General features: G+C 37.3%; 1 long non-coding RNA gene and 1 pseudogene across 1 annotated transcript; one reads left to right on the plus strand and one right to left on the minus strand.

Annotated features, from left to right (window-relative positions):
• Window positions 1-2,095: 2,095 nt before the first annotated feature.
• Window positions 2,096-3,242, minus strand: LOC147482165 (putative sugar phosphate/phosphate translocator At1g12500 pseudogene; annotated as a pseudogene).
• A 9,910-nt stretch (window positions 3,243-13,152) lies between these two features.
• Window positions 13,153-15,939, plus strand: LOC147482166 (uncharacterized). Its single transcript, XR_015205018.1, has 5 exons — window positions 13,153-13,489; window positions 13,571-13,670; window positions 13,763-13,836; window positions 14,241-14,315; window positions 15,669-15,939. It is a non-coding gene; the product is annotated as an uncharacterized LOC147482166 (long non-coding RNA).
• The last annotated feature ends 4,617 nt before the right edge of the window (window positions 15,940-20,556 follow it).

A 20,556-nucleotide genomic window follows, 5' to 3' on the forward strand; every position in this document is an offset into this window, starting at 1 on the left:
ATCAACGTCAAATCTTAATTAGATAATGACAACCAAATTTATATAAGCTTCCACAGCATTTCAACATTTGATTTGTCCATACAATTTACAACATAAAATGTAGCACAATTAAAAAATTTACGATCTACACAATCAAAGCCCAATATATATATGTTTTACACACTACTCACGTCAACTCATAATTAGATAATGACAAACAACGTTATATAATGTTCGACAACATTTTATTATTATAATAGTCCATAAAATCAAATATGTGAAAAACTGGAAAAATTCAACGGTCAAAGTCAAAGTCAACACGTCATGATCAACGGTCAAAGTCAACCGTCAATGGTCAACGGTCAAAGTCAAAGTCGACATGTCATGGTCAACATGTCATGGTCAAAGTCAACATGCCATGGTCAAAGGTCAAAGTCAACCGTTAATGGTCAATGGTCAAAGTCAAAGTGGACATGTCATGGTCAAAGTCAAACTGGCATGGTCAAAGTCAAAGTCAAACTGTTGTTTCTATGTTCAATAGGTTCATAGTCATAGCCATGGTTCATGGCTAAGGTCAAAGGTGCATGGCTCATGGGTAAGGTAATGGTTCGGACCTAGCCAAGCCCAAATCTTAGAACCCGTAAGTCTAAAAGTTGGAAGACCCATTTAGATCTATTTTAAGTCCTATGGACTGGCCCAAGCAATATTTGAAACTGGTCCAAAACAATTAAATGGTTCGGTCCAAAAATAACTAATGTGGTCCGGTCCAAAACAACTTAAACTAAAAGAGCCCAAACAAAACAAATAAAAGGTTGGCCCAAACAGAAAATTTGGATTTCGGCCCACATAAAATTAGAGCTTTTGGCCCAACCAAACAACCAAGGTTTTGGCCCAGGCCCAAGCCCCAGGCCCAATTTGGTCAACAGTGCATCTTCTCCAACTGCCACCACCGGATCGACCACCGTCGACCTCCACTCGACCACCCAATCAAACCCACCGATTTTAATCCTCCTACAAATCCCTACCACTTTAATAAAACCAAAAATCTCAAATCCTTAAATCTCGATTTACCCAAAACTAGATCTGTAAAGAATTTCGGACCGCCATTAATGGCTGCTCCAAGCTCTCCATCAACATTCACGCCTCCTCACTACCCCCATTCATCAATCAACCAACCCACAACAACCCAACATTCATTCATCCATCTTCAATCAACAACAAAACAACAAAAACAATAAAAATCAAATTATCGGAGGGCGCCGGTGTTCTTGGGTCACGCCATGGATGAATTTTTCGAGCTTCAAACCGCCCCAACAGCACTCACTCAAACCCCCACTCACCTCCAACAATACAAACCCACCACAAATCGAAACATCACAACAAAAATTAAATCAAAACAACAGGATTTTGCTCTCTTTTTATTGTCTCTGGGCGACGCCATTTGTGCCGACAGCACCGTCCAAACTTCCACCAACATCGACCCACACTATTCCCATACCACCATAGTATAACAGTATTTCAATACAGAGAAAGATTCACTGCTTTGAGGCTTTAGCCGCCATTAACAGCCCCGTAAGAGTTTCGACAGTTTAACCAATTTTAACAAAGTTTCAACAGTTTATATCAAATCCGAATTCACTCGAGTTTTAACAACTCGACAACACGACGTCGAATCAAAACAATATAATGAACAGTAAAAACAGAAACATTAAACAGTATACCGATATGCGAAAAACTATAAATCCGGTGAAATAGCCAAATAGCTACTCACCTGAATTAAAACCCGACGAATCCTCCGTAGTCCGAACCGTCGCGCTCCACCTCTCCAGCAAACCAACTTCTCTCTCTGCCTCCATTTTCATTATTTTTATTATTTTTAAAACCCTATTCTCTAGAAAAATGTGTTTATATACTTGGGTCCGAAACCCAAGCCCAACACAGACTCGGGCCCGAAAACCAGGCCCGCATATCCCAAATCCAATCCAGCCGATTTTTAAATAAATAATTAAATTAAATAAATAAATAAATAAATACGTATTTTAAATACGGGCGTTATAGAGAACCCCTTTTTTGGTTCAACAATATACACCCAATTCATCTAATAATTGATGATATGATATTACATTTCTTTCTTCTTTTGTCAAAAGAAGATGAATCTAAAATAAATGTAGAAAATGCCCATGTCTTACCTGTCTAATAATTCATCGAATCCAAAATATTAATGTAAGGTGATCTTCGATCTTTTCTTTGCTTCACTATACAATACTACACCCATAATTGTAATTCCAAATCCAATCATTCCCATTATATTCACCGGATTCTTGAAAATCAACACCGAGACAACTGCCGCCACTGCAGATTTCGCATTGCCAAGAACTTGCAATGTCAATGCACTAGTATGTTTCGTAACCAGAAAATTTGTCAAGTTCACCAAATAGGCCACTGTCGAATTGCCCAATAACAAAAACACGATAAACGAATCTTCTCTCGCCTTCTGTATTGCAACTGTAGCTATATTTCCTTCAATGTACAATGTAAATGGAAGTAGAATCAATGCAGCCATTGGTGCCATGTGTAACAACAAATTCATTGAATGTAACTTCTCTGCTTCTAATGTTAATAGTATACCTTGAACAACAGATTTCAAAGCCCACCCAGCCATCGATCCAACACAAACTAAAAACCCGAATAAATAAAACAATGGATCACTATTACTAGCCAAAATAATCCCCAAAACAACAGGCATCAACTCAAGATAAACTTCACCATATTCCTTCTTACAAGTGATTAAAAACGCGAAAACGGCAGTGAAAAAAGGCGTGGTGGCACCAATAGCCTGATTAAATGACACAGATAGATACCGAAGTGAAGTTTTCCCACACACAATAGAGAAGCAAAAAATGACACTAAGCCCAGCAATCTTGAAGAACTGTTTCCTTGAAACCAATTGTTGAAATGGGACTAGTTCTAACCAATGAATGGCTATAAAACTATAAGTAGCACAAGAAAGCATATGAAGCATGGTGAGAAAAATGGGGTAACGGACACCATAGAAACTAAGTAGATACTTGTTTAATAAAAGAACCCCAATGTTGGAAAAATACCAAGAGGCTATAATAAGAGTTGTTTTGAAAGTGGGTGTCGTGGCTGAGAATCCCCACAACACCATTCTTTGGTGTCACCTCTCTGAACGAGCATCCAAACGCTCATATTTGAGTGTTTATCGGACCAAGAATAATGGAGAATACCCTGAGACACCCCTAAACACCCAATGAGATTACCAGCCACCACAAGACCACACACACACACTCACCCAACACAACATCACACCAGCAGTAGCACACCACCACCACTCCACCACACCCACCGCACCACCTGACTGCACACACTATATTACCACACCATGCACACCACTCTACCACCAGCACCACACACAATACTACTCACACACCACACACACCACTCTACCACCATCACCACACACAACACTACTCACACACCACTCTACCAGCAACATCAACACACTGAACTAGTACCACCTGCAGACACTCATATACAATCACACCAGTAGCACCAACACATTGAACCACACACTCACACCAGCATCACCAACACATTAAACCAACACACCCATAAAAAAAATTAAAGATCCTGGTGGATTTGAACCACCATCACCTGGGATATGTGAAGGTGCACTCAAACTCCCAAGGGCTCTCCCATTTGAGCTAAAGATCCATTATGTGTTTTCTAACTTATGTGTTTTCTAACTTAACTAGTTTGGGCTATATCGTGAAACATTTAAATAGATTTGTTAGCGGTGAACTTATACCCATTTCCTTCCCTGACACCAACCGACTTCGAATCAAGTTTAGAATAAGGTAGCTTGTTCAAAGGATGTACTGCGTCACACGACAAAAAGAAATGTTCAATGTAAGATAAAGCATTATGTGATTACAAATAGTTCCAACTGTGGACTACAAAGTTATTGACTAGACCAAATTTACATTGGCAGTTGAAGAAGTTAAAGGACCAAAAGTAAATTTGTCTTCTCATTGTCATAGAGAAATCCAATTCACTTATTTTCCTTACAAAAAGAGATCTATTGTCAAAACATCAATTACAAGGTTAGTTTACAGCTTGCAACCATATCCCATCACTACCATTCCCAAACCATTAACGACCCATTTCAAGGTTGGTGTAAGTTATCGAAGGTTCACAAGAATTTAGCAATGGCTTAGCTAGCTCAAATTCTAGTTCATAAATCATTCTAGCCTTAAATTAAGTCAATCCCATTATTCCAAATATCATTTTAGAGCATTCCATACACATTCTATAACACTAATATAATTCAAACAAAATGAAGAAGGGGCAAAGAGAGTTTTTTTTTTGGGATATTTAGACTTTGGTCCTAACCATAGTTGGTTTATTAGGGTTTGGTCTAGAAAAGCTTGAATATTAGGGTTTAGTCCTAGTTTTGGTTTTTGACCACTAGTCAATTAAGTTGACTATGGTCAATCAGTTTATATTTTCGAAATAGCAATAATACCTTTCGCTTGCAATATCACGTGTTTCTATTTTATCAAATTTAGTCGACACGTGTTGAAATCTGACTTCGACTTTTGATGTGGCTGTCAGATCTTAAATTTGCGCATCTCGAGAATACAGGTGATTTTTTTTGTCGATAATAAAATACAGGTGAAAATACTGGATCTGGAAAGGGTACGCAGTTGGTTCAGTTTCTAGCTGATTCAGGATTGGCCGGTGTTGGTTCCATCATATGTACTCAACCCCGCAAGATTGGTGCCGTTTCTTTGGCACAAAGGGTTGGGGAAGAAAGCAGTGGTTGTTATAAAGATGATGCAGTTATTTGTTATCCATCATTTTCATCTGCTCAGGGATTTAAATCTAAAGTTATTTTCATGACAGACCATTGTCTGCTACAGCATTACATGAATGATAAGACATTGGGCTGGAATATCGTATGTCATTGTAGATGAAGCTCATGAAAGGAGTTTGAACACATATCTCTTATTGACATTGTTAAAAGGTCTGCTGCTTGAGAGGGTGGATTTGAGGCTTATTATCATGTCTGCTACTGCCGATGCTTGCAAACTTTCGGACTACTTCTTTGGTTGTGGAACCTATTATGTGGATGGTAGAAACTTTCTGTTGATATCAAATACATTCCTAGTGCATCCGGAGAGTCGATGCCATTAGAAGACCGGAGTTGGGTAATTGTGCTTCCTATGTTTCGATGTTGTTAAGACTGTGAATGAGATCCATAGAACGGAAAAAGAGGGTGCTATTCTTGCTTTTTGACATCTCAGATTGAAGTAGAGTGGGCTTCAAAACTTCAAGCTCCCTATACTGATTTGCATTGCCTTTGCACGGAAAACTCTCATCAGAAGAACAAGAAAAGGTTTTCAAGAACTACAAAGAGCGCAAGGTTATTTTTGCCACAAACCTTGCTGAGACATCCATCTTTAACTATTCCAGGAATTAAGTTTGTGGTGGACTGCGGCATGGTTAAAGAGAGATGGTTCGAGCCCAGCACCGGTATGAATGTGCTCCGAGTTTGTAGAACCAGTCAAAGTTCTGCCAATCAACGTGCTGGTCGTGCTGGAACCTGGAAAGTGTTACTAAGGGGCTATTTGTTTTTTTGGGTTAAGTTATAAGAGGGTCTTATAAGACCATGTGTTATAAGATGGTCTTATAAAGTGGTTTGTTTTTAATTTTAAGTTCCTCTTATAAGCACTTATAAAAATAGAAAAAACAAATACATGACATCTTATAGATGGTTATTTGACAAATATAACCCTACTTTACATCACATTTAACTTGAATATATTAATTTGAAATAAACGTATAGTTTGATTTTCGGTTTCAAATCAATTTTGATAATTAGAATATCAATTTTATGAAACTATCTTAATTGGCGGTGGTAGTGGTAGTAGTCTTAATAGCACGGTGGTGGTGGTAGTGGAGGTGATGATATTGGTTTTAATAGCATGGTGATGGTGGTGGTAGTAGAAGTGGTGGATGTCTTAATAGCACGGTGATGGTGGTGGTGATACTTTTAATAGTACGGTGGTGGTGGTAGTGGATGTGATGATATTGGTCTTAATAGTACGGTGGTAGTGGTGGTGGTCATCGTTTTAATAGCACAGTGGTGGTGGTGATAGTCTTAATAGTTCGATGGTAGTGGTGGTGGAGGTAATTATGGTGGTGGTAGTGGTGGTGGTGGCGGCAAAGCAGTGGTGGTGGTGGTAGTCGGTGGTGGTTAGGGTAATGGAGTTATTTGGAAAATAAGATAATGAAAATGGAAGAAGAGATAAATGAGGCTAGGGGTATATGGACGGGGAGTGTTTGAGTCATTTTCAAGTTATAAGACTTATAGAATTGAAGTAGATCTAATTTTGGTACTTATAGAATTGGAGCCTCTTATAAGACATTTCTAGTAAAATGCCTCTTATAAGAGGCAAAAAACAAACAAAAAAAATGTCCAAAATCACTGGGCCACATCTTATAAGAGGTTATAAGACCTCAAGGTCTTATAAGAGGCAAAAACAAATGGCCCCTAAATTTGATAAAATAGAAACACATGATATTGCCGCGAGGGGGTATTATTGCCATTTCGAAAATACAAGCTGATTGACCACAGTCAACTCAGTTGACTAGCGGTCAAAGACCAAAACTAGGACTAAACCTTAATATTCAAGCTTTTCTTGACCAAATAACCAACTATGGTTAGGACCAAAGTCTAAATATCCCTTTTTTTAAAAAAAATAAACCTGAATAGCTTGATTGTATTTCTTGTACTTGCGAAGCTAATAAATAAACCCAATATTGCAAGTTTACAAGCACCCGTATCGATTTGGTTCTGGTTAAGTTTGAGAATTTTGATTTTAGAGATTTGGTTAACTCATATTTGTTTTTGTTGGGTAGTGGGCTAGAGACGAGACGAAAGGGTTTTTTTTTTTTTTTTTTTTTTTGGTTTTATTTTAATTTGGGCCGTTAGATTTGGAGATGAAGTGGGCGAGATGAGTGCGCGAGATTTGGAGTGGGGCGTATCCCTTCCCCTCCCCTATATATATATATATATATATAGGGAGGCACATTCAGTGTAGCCACATTCTAGCCACATTGTAAATTAATCTAAACAAAATTATGGATTTAAAAGTTGAATTAAATGCTGAATTTTTGTAGATATAATCTCCCCACCATTTGGAGAACATGTTCACAAAAATTCATCTCATTCAAAGAAATTTAACCTTAGAACATGCTCACAAATTTTTTGGACCGTTAGATAAAAAGCTAAAAAATGAACACTAATTTTAATATGGTTAGACATATCTAAATATTATAATTTTTTGTGAGAATGATCTTCATGGTGGGAAGATCATCTCCACAAAAAACCAGACCTTAATTCATTTGTATGTGAAAAATGTGGCTATAATGTGCGCATAAGAATGTGCCTCTATCCCTCCCCATATATATATATAGGGGCTGGCTAACTTGACAGCTTAAAATGACAGCCCATCTTAACAGCTCATCACGTCCATTCGATTATACCCGATCCAACATCCAGATCTTGCACTAATTTCACAAAGCAAATATGAGAGGGTACAATAGTCATTTTATTTTTCTTTCACAAATTAGATTAGAAAATTGGATAAAAACTGCGCCTCTTTCTTCTTCCCTCATCCTCTTTCTCTCTCCTCACTCTGGGGACACCCACCACCAAGTTTTCGAGAAACCCACTACCAAGTTTTTCATGAAAACTCCGCTGAAAAACTCAATGGAACCGGTTAACCCACAATCAAATCTTAAGAATCAAAAGGAAAATATAATTAAAGTTGAATCCTTGAAACCCAACTCAATCAAGTTTGAAGAACTCATTTGAAAATTGATTACCTCCTGCTCAACAATAGAATCAAAGAGATACAAAAACTCACCAAGATTCTCAACTCAACCATCCATATCTTTAATTCCTTCCAATGGTTTACATAAAAAAAGGTGTCATAACTATATAAGGTATTTCTTTATCAATGATTCAATGGAAGTCAAAGAATTCACTTTAACAGATAACCGATCACCCACTTCATATTTATGAGGATAACTCCAAGGTAAATTAAACCCATCTCCAAATTGAAGAATTATACACAAATCAATACCCAACTATGAAATTTTATGCAGAGATGGCTTTTGTTAGGAGGAAGAAGAATGGGGTCGTGGATTTTTTGTGGATCTATTTTTTTTTTGTGAATAGAAAGTCAAATGACCATTGTACCCTCTCTTATTTGGGGTATGAACAATCACTGTTCATACTCCAATATGAGCTATGAACACTCATTGTTCATATGAACATTCATTGTTCATACATATTTGGGGTATGAACAATCAATGTTCATACCTCACTATATAAGTTGTGTACAACACTATATAACAGAGAAAGTTTATATACGACAATGTATAAGCTGTGCACGTGTGGAAGACTACCAAAATGGTTAGATCTAATCTCGACCGCCGATCTAAAATAAATTAGATGATCTAATCTCAACCGTTTACCAAAACAAAAAAAAAGATGATATTATTATCGGGAAAAATCACTCCTCTCACTGCAAAACAAGGGGGTATCTCAAATTAACCATTCTTTGTTCATACCACAGTCATGAGCTATGAACATTTTTTGTTCATATCACAATTGAACTATGAACAGTGAGTGTTCATAGTCCATACTGTACGTATTATAAACAATCAATGTTCATAGTCATGAGCTATGAATATTCTTTGTGCATACTACAATTGGACTATGAACAATGATTGTTCATAGTACGTACAATATGGACTATGAACATTCATTGTTCATAGCTCATAGCTATGGACAATGAGTGTTCATAGCTACCGAACTATGAACAATCACTGTTCATAGTCCAATTGTGATATGAACAAAGAATGTTCATAGCCCATAATATGATTAACTCTTAATATCACTATTCATAGTCCAATTGTGGTAACTCTTAATATGATTAACTCAAAACTAAAACTGAAAACTTTAATACAAACTACCAGCCTTTATATAGGCGAAATACCCTAATTTCCACAAAACTCAAAATTTTCCAAAAATGGAAAGTTTTGGGATAACCATATATTAAGAAACTACTAATCAAAATAGAATTAACCCAATTGACCAAATCGAAAACGGAATCTCCTATCAAAAGATATAGCAAAAACAAAACTTTCCTAAAACGGCAAAAACATGATTTTGAAGGCCTAAATGATGGATTTAGGGACCGAGAGGGTGGTGCCCACAACAAAGCTGTGGGTTATGCTTATTTTGACATTTCCAATCAAATATGGGCACGTCCATGTCTTTCCGACTTTGTTACCCGCTTTTCCAGTTCATTGACGTATGTCAACTTCATTGACATACACATCATATGCCAACTTCATTGACATCATTGGCAAATCAGATTGATCAACTATGAACACTGAATGTTCATAGTCTAACAAAAGTATGAACATTCAATGTTCATAGTCCACTAGGAGTATGAACACTGAATGTTCATAGTCGAACAAGAGTATGAACATTAAGTGTTCATTGTTGATTTTGCGATTTCTTCATTGGGTTCATAAACAATGGGAACTGGTGGCACTTCGTTACATTTTCTTTTTCGGGTTTGGGTGCTTAATCCTCCTTGTGTTCGTCGAGGCATGTTTAAAATGACGGTCCTTCCACACTGTAAGCTCCCAAAAAACTGGATAGTCAATTTAAAATTCAAACAATTCAAAAAAATAAAAATAAACACCCAAAAAAAAAACAAGAGTGTAAGAACCCAACGGTCCTTCCACACTCGACAAGCATGTCATTCCACACTCTTATTTTTCCTTTTGTTCTTATATTATGTCTCTGAAGGTTCTGTTAGGAGAAGGGTACTATGACGAACGAACATCCAAGCAAACTGTTGATATATTACAAAGAAGAGGAAAGGCTTTGGACTCTCAAGTCGATTTCCTTAAGGCTATAATGTTGGACCTTAAAACTGAGGCTTTTTTTTTTGGCACTACAGCATCTGAAGCTGCAGTAAGTTTCATTCTGACTTAATTTTAATGTATTACTTCACTTAGTTGTAACACTTGGTCGTTGGTCGTTTAGCTATTAAACTCACCGATGAGCCCCCGCCTCACGTAATGTTGCTAAACTAACTGATCTACTCAGGCGCCGCTCATTCTTGGCTCGAGCAAGTTCATTTGTGCTGTAATATGGGCCGAGTTTGAACATGCTGAAATTTGACTTCCCGACAAAGTATTAGTGAACTTCGAGCTACTTTCGAGGTTCTACTTCGTTCTAGCTCCCTCAAGCTTGTTTCATGTTGCAATTTGAGGTGAGCTTAAATAACTTTTTTTATGGGAATTAAGAAAAAGCAATGTTTGATTAAGAAAATCTAGCCATTTCTTGGTTTGTATTTTGTTACCCGCTTTGTGTAGCTTCAAGTATTTGATCAAGGTGTGTTAGTGTATACATTGAAAGCTTTGTAAACTTAAAGCTTTGTTATCAGCAATGTAAAAAATAATTCAATGCTATGCTATTGTTTATATGGGTTCATTCATTATTGTTGTATTTGAATGCCAATTGGATACAGAAACAGTTCTTTGTGGACTATGAACAATTTGTGGACAATGAACAAAGAATGTTCATAGCTCATGACTATGAACAATCAATGTTCATAGTCCAATTGTTCATAGTCACAAAGCCCACAATCTACTCACCGAAAAACAACAACTGAAAAGTAAAACCCAAATAGGCGCCCGCCCTCTTATAGTGCTTGGGATATAGGCTCATGCCCCTAAACCCAAATAGGCGCCCGCCCTCTTATAGTGTCTGGGATATAGGCACCCCTAAACCTAAATAGGCGCCCGCCCTCTTATAGTGTCTGGGCTATAGCGCATTTCCTAAACCCAAATAGGCGCCCTCTTATAGTGCACGATATATAAGCATCGACAATATTGCACCAACTCATTTTTTGAATGATATGAACAAAGAATGTTTATAGCTCATGACTATGAACAATCATTGTTCATAGTCCAATTGTGATATGAACAAAGAATGTTCATTGCTCATGACTATGAACAATCACTGTTCATAGTCCAATTGTGATAAAAACAAAGAATGTTCATAGCTCATGACTATGAACATTGATTGTTCATAGTACAGTATGGACTATGAACACTCATTGTTCATAGTCCAATTGTTCATAGCTCATACAATTGGGACAACAATTTTACTAATATACTGAAAGGAAATAACTAAACCAGAGAAAGAACTCTTACAATTGGGACATCTTCTGGTTTCTTCTCTAAAAAAAGAGTATGGACAAACATGTTCAATGAACGATTATTCTGCACCAATTTAATTTGCAGATATTTTAACTTTTGAACTCACTACATAACATGGAAAACTCTGAGCACAAACCGAAAAATAATTATAGTCTACAAACCATATCAGTATCATGGGCAAGATCAACATTTGAATTCAGTTCCACACCAAATGATTTGGATGCGTTCCTTGACAAGGAATTCGTAAAAAGTTCTTAATTTTTCCTTGTGAAATATTTTCCGGAATTGCTAGGTTTTAGACTCCCACCAAATCTTGACATACCACATCCGCCTGTTCAAATTCAACTACCTAAGCAACAATGTACATCCTCAAAAACCGAAATTTCTCAAAATTGTGTCTACCCGTTCCAGATCAGATGTTTCAAAATTGGGAAGTCCCATTTCTTCCACAGCTACAAGGAAATTCCTCACATTCTCAAAATACTGATATGTAGACAAAGCTGCTCCATCAGGAACAACAATCGAATCACTCGGACTTTCTACAACCTAGGATCAGCTGCCTCATACCATTTTTCTAGTATCAATTATCCGACATAAAAAAAAATCGAAATCATTGGTGTAAGCTCCCAAAAAATTGGATAGTTTTATAATTCTTACAATTAGAAAAAAAACACCCAAAAAAACAAGACAGTAAGAACATAACCAACGGTCCTTCCACACTCAACAAGCATGTCATTCCACACTCTTGTTTTTAATTTTTCTGGACAATTTCTGGAGTCGTGCTTAGCAATCTTATTACAAGATTTACACATTCTTCCTAGATTCTCTAAGGCTTCCTCCCTGGGGCCTTTCATTATCTCCGTTTTCTTCTTCCTCCCCTTCGTTTGAGAAATGTTGGGATTTAAAACCAAGAGCTGAAAAGAAGATTTAAGAGTTAAAATCAAATAGGATTTTTATCATTGCAAAGATAAAAAACAAACTAAATAAATTACCCCGGTGAGGTATCAACTATAGGCTCTTCAACTGGAGGTGCTTCATTATTCATTGCATCCGTTTTGTTGATAGTTTCCTTGAGCTTCGAAACTCCAATAGACATTTCAGTCATCTTCTGAATAAAATATGAATATGTCTCAACACTAGTTGATGCATCATAAGCCAATTGAGTAGCAACCTTGATACAATGGGCAACTCTTAATGGCTCATGGTCTTCATGACCGGCCACTAGTCCACCATCAGACACCGCTCGATGTGTTTTGCCTTTTAAGTCCCACCGTTTCAAAATAAAATGATCCGAATCTCTTCGATGTCATAACGCTGAAAAAGCTTTAAAATGTGAGCACAAAGTAATCCTTCGAACTGAAAATTCTTACATTCACAGTCACTGTAAAGTCCTGAATTATTATTAAGGGTATTTGTGTAAATTTCATATCAAATCTAGGGTCATTTATGTAAATTGGTCGTTGGGTTTATGTTTCAAACGTACGTAACTGGATGAAACTTAACTCCGACTCATAAGTCCGCGTTAGGTAAGCGACCATATCACGAAAATTTGACAAAATGCCGGTTAAGCGGTTTTCTGCGTCTCTTGTCGGCACGAGTTAACGGCTTTACACTGAGTGGGTCATTGCTATAAATGCGGTGAGATAGAATATAGAAGATTAAATTTAGCGGGATGGGCGGAAAAATAATTACGACGCCGACGTCAAACGAGTTGGCGGTTAGGGCGTGAGGACCTTAAGTCTAATTGTAATATATTAGGCTTGGGCCTAAATATATCGCCCAACTAGGGAAAACGAAAATCGAAATAGAACCCACGAAATCGCGAAAATTGAAAAAATCAAAAATCGCCAAACTGAAAATCGCTAAACCCACTTCTTCTTCCCCAATTTTAAGCCCTTTCTAAAACCTAGGAGAGAAAACAAAATTCTCTCAATTCCCATCGATTTTACTTTAATTCTTCACACTCTCAAACCTAGAAACACTAGAATGAAGTGAGAGAATTGAAATCTCTTGGAAATTCGAGCATCCCGGCTTGAAATCGCCCGCCTTGGGGTGAGTGAATGCGTCTCCAATCGATTCCACTCAAAAACTTAAACGCCCAATCACTAACAACACTCAATCAAGCGTGGGGATTCAAAAAAATAGTGGAATTGGCGTCGTATTTCCGCGAAAGGTAAGTTTGAATTCGTTTCAATTAATAGTTAGCTTCAATTTCGATTTCTTGAGGGTGTGATGCTGAAATGGATTGTATTAGGGGTGTTGAAGGCTGGCAATAGCAGTTGGACGAGCTGGAGTGGAGTGAAACAGTGGTGGAGTCGAAAAATTATTTGAATTGCGTCGTGTTTTTACGAAAGGTGAGTAATTTGGTTTCAAACAATTAGTTTAAACTCGTTTTAGTGGTATTGGATGAAAGATATTTGAATGGGTTGGTTGTACACTTCGGCAGTAGCTCGGTTTGGAGAAGGAGAGCTGCGATTTTGGTGAGGCAGCGAGCTAGGAACGATTGTTGCTGCTGACTTGGTAAGAATTTGGTTATTCATTACAATTTCAAGAGATTTATGTCGATTTATAACTGTATAAGAGTTGATTGAGTAATGATCGAGGGATAAGGAACACCCACCGATTTTATTAATAGAATTAATGTTAATTGAGAAGTGGAGAATGGGTTGTAGTTGAAATTTGGACCGAATTGGGATAGAATAGGATTGGCGTCGATATGAGGGCTGCCATGGCGAAAACAATAGTAGAGACCGTCAGAGTTACAGTGCCAGAAATGGCCTGTAGCTCTGTTAACGGTAGTTAGATGGAAAGTTATCCGAAACCAAATTCTTAACGTCGAGAATTCTTCTCGACTTACACTAGATAAGAATTCCTCGTTGTTCGATCAATTCTAATAATCGACGTATTTGTATATGCTATTATAGGAATGAATTCGAGTGGATTGGGTTAAGCGGGATTGATTCAGTTAAGTGGGCTTGAGGAGAACGGAGCTTGCTAAGGTAGGAACCTACATCCCAATATATAGTCTGCTTATTTTCATGCATGATTTGAATTGCTTAAATTGGAAATAGATAGTTTGTGTATCAACCATGCATGTATATATGATATTCATGTTTTGCATTGTATTTCCTCGCTATAAACTATATATATAGATAGCTTTCGTGTGAAATGGGTTTTCTGAAAAATCGGGTAGCGAGGGATTGTTTCTTTGTTAAAAGTTAAAACTGGTTTTGGGAAAGGTTCAAGTCTCTTGTCTCAAGAAGGAGAGAGAGATGGATTTTGAAATGCGGGTAAAATTACCCGGTTGTCCTATAATTAGGGCGAGGTTACGGATTTTTCCCGGAATGGGTGTTGTTATTTACGATGATTAGCCGTTTGGGAATCATCGGTTGTTATTTACTATGACCGCCCGTTTAGGAGTCATAGGTTGTTCTACTTCGAGGATGGGAAATCCGAACTCACACCTATATAATCAACAGTTTTAAAAGAAAAACTAGATAGGTAACTAGAGTATTTGAAAACAATCGGTAATACGAGTATATATATATATATATTACTATGTTTATCACGAGGAGATTTAGAAAAGGAACCGTGAATTCTATAAAGAAGGAACCTGTTGTCGCATTTCCTGAGACGCCGAGTTAAACTCTAGGATTCCAACTGTGGTGTACACCTTTCGAGGTGGTGGGCCTTTAAAGGGATGCATCACTGGATGTAGTCCGGGAATTCCTTTTCTACTTTTCTAGATAACCATGCTTGTACGTGTCACGCTGTATGGTGATTAGCTTGTGTGGGGTTACATGTTACCTCGATGAGGTTTAGACGCGAGGAGTGAGAGTTTAGTCCACTCCTGGATGTGTGTCAGGATCCTGAGCAGTCTGCAGTCGTCGAACGGTTGACCACCGTAAGTTAGGGGACAGCCCGTATGGGGGTCGTGGTCACAGGGCCCACCTGAGCCCTAAAAGCTTTGGGGATTTTGTGTGTACGAACACAACAACGGCATTTCAGCTCCCTGCCGGTAAAATCAGGAAAACAACGGTGCATGGTTCACACTGGGAAGTACTGAACCGAGATTGCCTGTGACTGGGGCTGAGTACCAGTCGTACCCTCACCATTCTAATAGGATGCAGCGGCCACAATAGTTGTATGATGACTGTGAAAACTCTATTTTGAATATTAAAGAAGCATGCCGATATGATTTATGCTAGCTAGTGATTTATTGTATAGTCACGATATTTGAATACTATTATAGAAACCCTGCATGTTTTAAATGTTTTGTATAAGTAGTCTAGTATTGGTTATGTATGTTTCTACTGGGCATAGTTGTTTGCTCATCCTACTTAACATTTCAGACGAGCCAGTTGCGGAGGAGGCTTTTCCTAACCCTAGCGATGAGGGTTATGGGGATTTGGGAGGATTCCCTTATGCTTGACGAGAGACAGAGTCAAGTTTACATTTTGGGCTGTATAGAGATAATCTAGGTTATTCTTTTGCTGTAGATAATGAGCATAGCTCTTTTCTTTGGATGTATAGAGATAGTTCTTTCTTTTGTTGTATATATATAGAGCTCAGCTCATTTTGATGTAAAATTTGATGTATTTAAGTAGCGCTATTACACTTACATAGTTGGTGGATGGGATGTGATGTGGTTTAGAAGGTTGGGTTGTATATATATGGTTGTTGGAAGGGTATTATGAAGTGTCCAGGGTTATGACAGGTTTATGACAAGGTTATGACAGTTTTTAGGGTTCTGACGTCGATCAAACAAAGGAAACTCTGCCGAAATTTCGGTAGAATCGGGATAGGTGTCGGCCTCGAGATTCATTCCACGTCCTCGGGATGTGTGTTGGGTCTCGGGGCGTGACAATCACCCTCCAAAGTTCCTCTATTAAAAGTCACTTTCCAAATTGAAGTTTGCTTAATGTCTCTTGTCTTCACCGTATAAATTCCTGTTCCATGTATGTCTATCTCTTCTCCAACAATTCTATACTTCATCTTAGCCTTTTCTAAATGTTTCTTGAATTTATTGAAAGCACTAATGGTATAAACTTTACCTGTATGCTTGAGGAGGAAAGCATCCTTAGCCACAATGCGAGAAGTATGTTCGGTACGGTAATCAGATTCCCTTTCATTCTTAGCTATCGATTCCAAAGACCTCTCATTACCATGGACAAATTCCATAAGTGTAGTCATCGAACTAATGAATTGATCATAATGAGAATTCATTGATTCACTTCGCCCAGTCGTATGCATACCAGCAAAAAAAATGTCATTGTGATAAGCCGGAACCCAAGACGTCACGGTTTTTTTATATATTTTCATCAACCAAGTATTTTTCAATCAAGTTATACTTCAACAAAGAGTCGCCACCGCTTTCAAAATCAACAATCCTATATGACTTCCAAATAATATATGTAAGCTCAACACAAAGCATCGAGCCTATGGTAGACAAATGACAACTTCTCGAAAATTTTTGCATAATGTGCTAAAGACAAAATCGATGTCGAATAGTAGGGAAAACTCTTCTAACCGCTAGCTGCTTTGCGATCATCGCTAAATCTTGGTCGATATAAGTATTGAAGTTGGTGGGCGACCACCCATAGCTGCAAGCCATGTCCGAAACAACCACACAAATGTCTCTTACGTCTCATCAAATAGCGGGGCACAACCAAACCTGAATGGATCGCGCATGTGGTGGTTGACTCGATAAAAGGAGCAAACGGCATACCGTAAACATTAGTTCTATATGTTGTATCAAAAGATACGACATCTCCAAAGTACTCATATTGGACACGGGACCTTCCATCAACCCAAAAGAAATTTACTACTACACCTTTTGTATCTAATTGAACGGCATAGTAGAACTGAGGATTTTCAGCACTCTTCTGCCTAAAATAGTGAAGTACGGCTATTGCATCATTATCTTTAGGCATTTTTCTCGTCAAACCATAATGGTGGTTCCAACAATGCTTTCTTTGAAACCCAATCTCATCCCCATGGAAAACGTCTGCCACTTTCCCTACAGGTATACCGTTGTCATGAAAAACCTTTGTCAAACTCTTTGCAGCTTCAGGCATATTTTTGTTACCTTTCATATATTGTCTCTTTGATGGAGTGACGAAACCATGGCTATGGCGATTTTCAGCCAAACTCACATCATATATATCTTCAAGTTTTCTTTTTGTAACTCGCATTCTAACTTGGCAACTACATCTAATAGTCGAAGTACTTCTCGAGCTACACCTTCAATTTCTTCTTTCTTGTTATGGACCCCTCGGCGGAGCAAACCAATAGACAACTAGAAGGCAATTCCACACCCGTTTGTTTTTTATCCGTAGTCCTAACACGAATCTCAAATCCCTCATGTTTACCAAACTCTCTCAGTAAAGTCTTTGCTTCATCAACACTATTAAATTTCATACCTAAGTGTGGAGCAACTAATTTATTAACGCCATTACTTTGAGAATCGGTACAACAAGAAGAAGTGCCAACAAAGCTCTAATATTTTCTTCCATTTCTAGCAAAAAAAAACAGAGAAAATATCAAATGACGCAAAAAATAGATATTAATGACTCCCATATATTAAATTGACAATTTTAACGTCTATTCTAATTAGCAAAAAAGCGATTATGGTATAAAAAGGGCTATAGAGCAATTCTTCGAGAACAAACAACTAAGAATTCTAATTCAAAAAAAAAGCACTTAAGTTCAAAAGGACAATATCAAAGCAAAGAATATTAACTTCTTACAAATCGGAAAAACCAAAGAACGATAAAATAAGATTAACTTACCTTGGTTTACTGAGAGATGGCTAATTCCAAAAAAAAAAAGTATAGTGATTTTTGTGAAAAAGAAAGATAATGGGCTCCAATTGAATAGTCGGGTGATCTTTTGTGAAGAAGAAACCGGGCGGTTTTTCTCTGTAGAGAGTGAGTGAGGAAGAGAGAGGAAGAAGAAGTCTCGGGGTGTTTTGTTGGGTTTTTTTTTTTTATGAATAGAAAATCAAAATGACCATTATACCCACCCTGAATTCTTTGTTTGATAAGGAATAGTTCTTGGACGTTGGATGGGTTGTGATCAAACGGACGGACGAAATTGTCAAGATAAAAGTCGTCGGATGGGGATATATATATATATATATATATATATGGGGAGGGATCAATATACCATGCTTTATACCATGGCCCACAACTTCACCCACAAGATTTAACTAGAACCTAAATTTTTTATGGATATGTCCAACAAACCATGAAAGATCACCTCCACAAAATTTCAAATTTATTTTTAACAATGATAGTTTAACAATGTCAAAAAGATAAAGTTGCAAAAAATCGAAAAAATCTATTCATAGTAGAAGTTAAAAAATTTAAAAGTTGTAAATGGGCGTGGTATAAACCATGGTATAAAACCATAGTAAACGGATCCCTCCCATATATATATATATATTTAAATGATGACAGGTTGACTGGTCACAAATGATCCTTCTTTCAGTTTTGAGACTAGTGTGAATAGACCTGAATGGTCGATCATTTCAAATATATTATTGTCTGGGCTTTTAAATGTAATTTGGCTGTTCCCATGAAAGAGTTTTAGCTTCAATTAGTACATAATTGTGCGTGTCTATCATGTGAAATTCTAACCACTAATTTATTATTATAACTAAGAATTATATATCAGAATTTGCTATGACAAATTGCGGAAGATAATACTAGTCACAAAGATCCTATTGTTGTCGACCATGACTAGCATGAGTTGCATCAAAACTCTGTAGCAGGAGGAAGTGACGGACACTGACTGGACATATTCACATTTCGGATGTCTTGACGCAAAATGAGTGGGCACCTTATCTAGGAATTCTATGAACCACAGGATGGCAGGAGTAAGTTTTAACGCCAATTACAACGTTATTCTGAGAATAATGACTGATTTTTAGATTTCCATTTTAGTTCCTTTAAGGGGTAAACATTCCTTGTTTTAAAAGATATCATGTGAGTCTAAATAGATTTTTTGGTTTAAATATATATTGTTGATTTTTGTTGCACCAGGCCACCAAGGAGGGCAAGGAGTTTCATTTATTTCAAAAAATATGAATGTAGCGAACTTCAGTAAATATTGAAGTACTTTAATCGTTTGAGACCAAATACTTAAGGTTGTAATTTTCCTTGGGTGTTTTGGCATGAAGTTTATATTCTCTTCGGCTAAAAACGGTGATTTCCTCCTAGAACTACTGGTGTTTGGGCTCTATCATAGTCGAGTTTCAATAGGTTCAGGCTCCACTCCTCGATCACATTGCAAGACAACTAGACAGGGCGAGCTTGAGAGAGCTAATTAAAAAAGGGCTGACCACAAGGAGAGTTCTCATCTTATATATATACTTTACCTGCCCTATCTATCTTTGTCTCTTTCTCTATCTGCCAGTTTCATGTGAAAAGAGGTCGATGAGAGTGAAAATTCCAGCTTACAACTGCTAACCACAGGTGGGGACTTGGTGTTTTAAGACAATGCCGTGACGATAAGGTCAGTTTTTGAAAATGACATGGAAACGCACAGAACTGAACGTTTATAGGTAGAGAGGCACGTTTGTAGGTAGAAGCCAACATCTCTTTTTTGTGGACCTAACAAGCACTAAAGATGCTCAACATGAACAAACTTATTACACATTATTTAGGCACATCTCTTCAACTACAGTCACCCAATTGTTACGTTCTTCTCTAAAATCATATCTTTTTTTAGCAATTAATGAGTGTATATATGTTGTTTTTCTTGTTCCCTTACAAACTATGTGAATGAAACCAAGTTTCTGTTAAATGTGCTTATTCATCATTTATTTGTTGGGATAGTGAAGTATATGATGTTTCACCAAAAGAAAAAAGTGAAAGTATACGATAGGTCCATTACCTAGTGTGCTAGTCCCACTTGTTTTTTCTGGATTTGAACATACTTGAATCTATATCGATTACACTTTCAATTCAGTGGAAGAGTTGGTTGTTCCTTTTATTGTGAAAATTCAAATAGGTTAATGTGACATTTCTTAACAATTACAGGATTATTCTCCAGGAGTCAGTTTTGTAAGCAACTATGGAGTCAGGTGTCTCAAGTTCTAAAATAGTAAAATGAACTACTTGAGCTAACAATGAATATATGATCTGTATAACGGTTAAGTGTACGTACGTTCTTGATGTGTACGTACATATAATGATATAAGTTGCTTAAAGAAAAATAACAAATCCTCGTGGTACT

Source organism: Coptis chinensis, chromosome 8, assembly GCF_015680905.1.
Source record: "Coptis chinensis isolate HL-2020 chromosome 8, ASM1568090v1, whole genome shotgun sequence".
NCBI lineage: Eukaryota > Viridiplantae > Streptophyta > Magnoliopsida > Ranunculales > Ranunculaceae > Coptis > Coptis chinensis.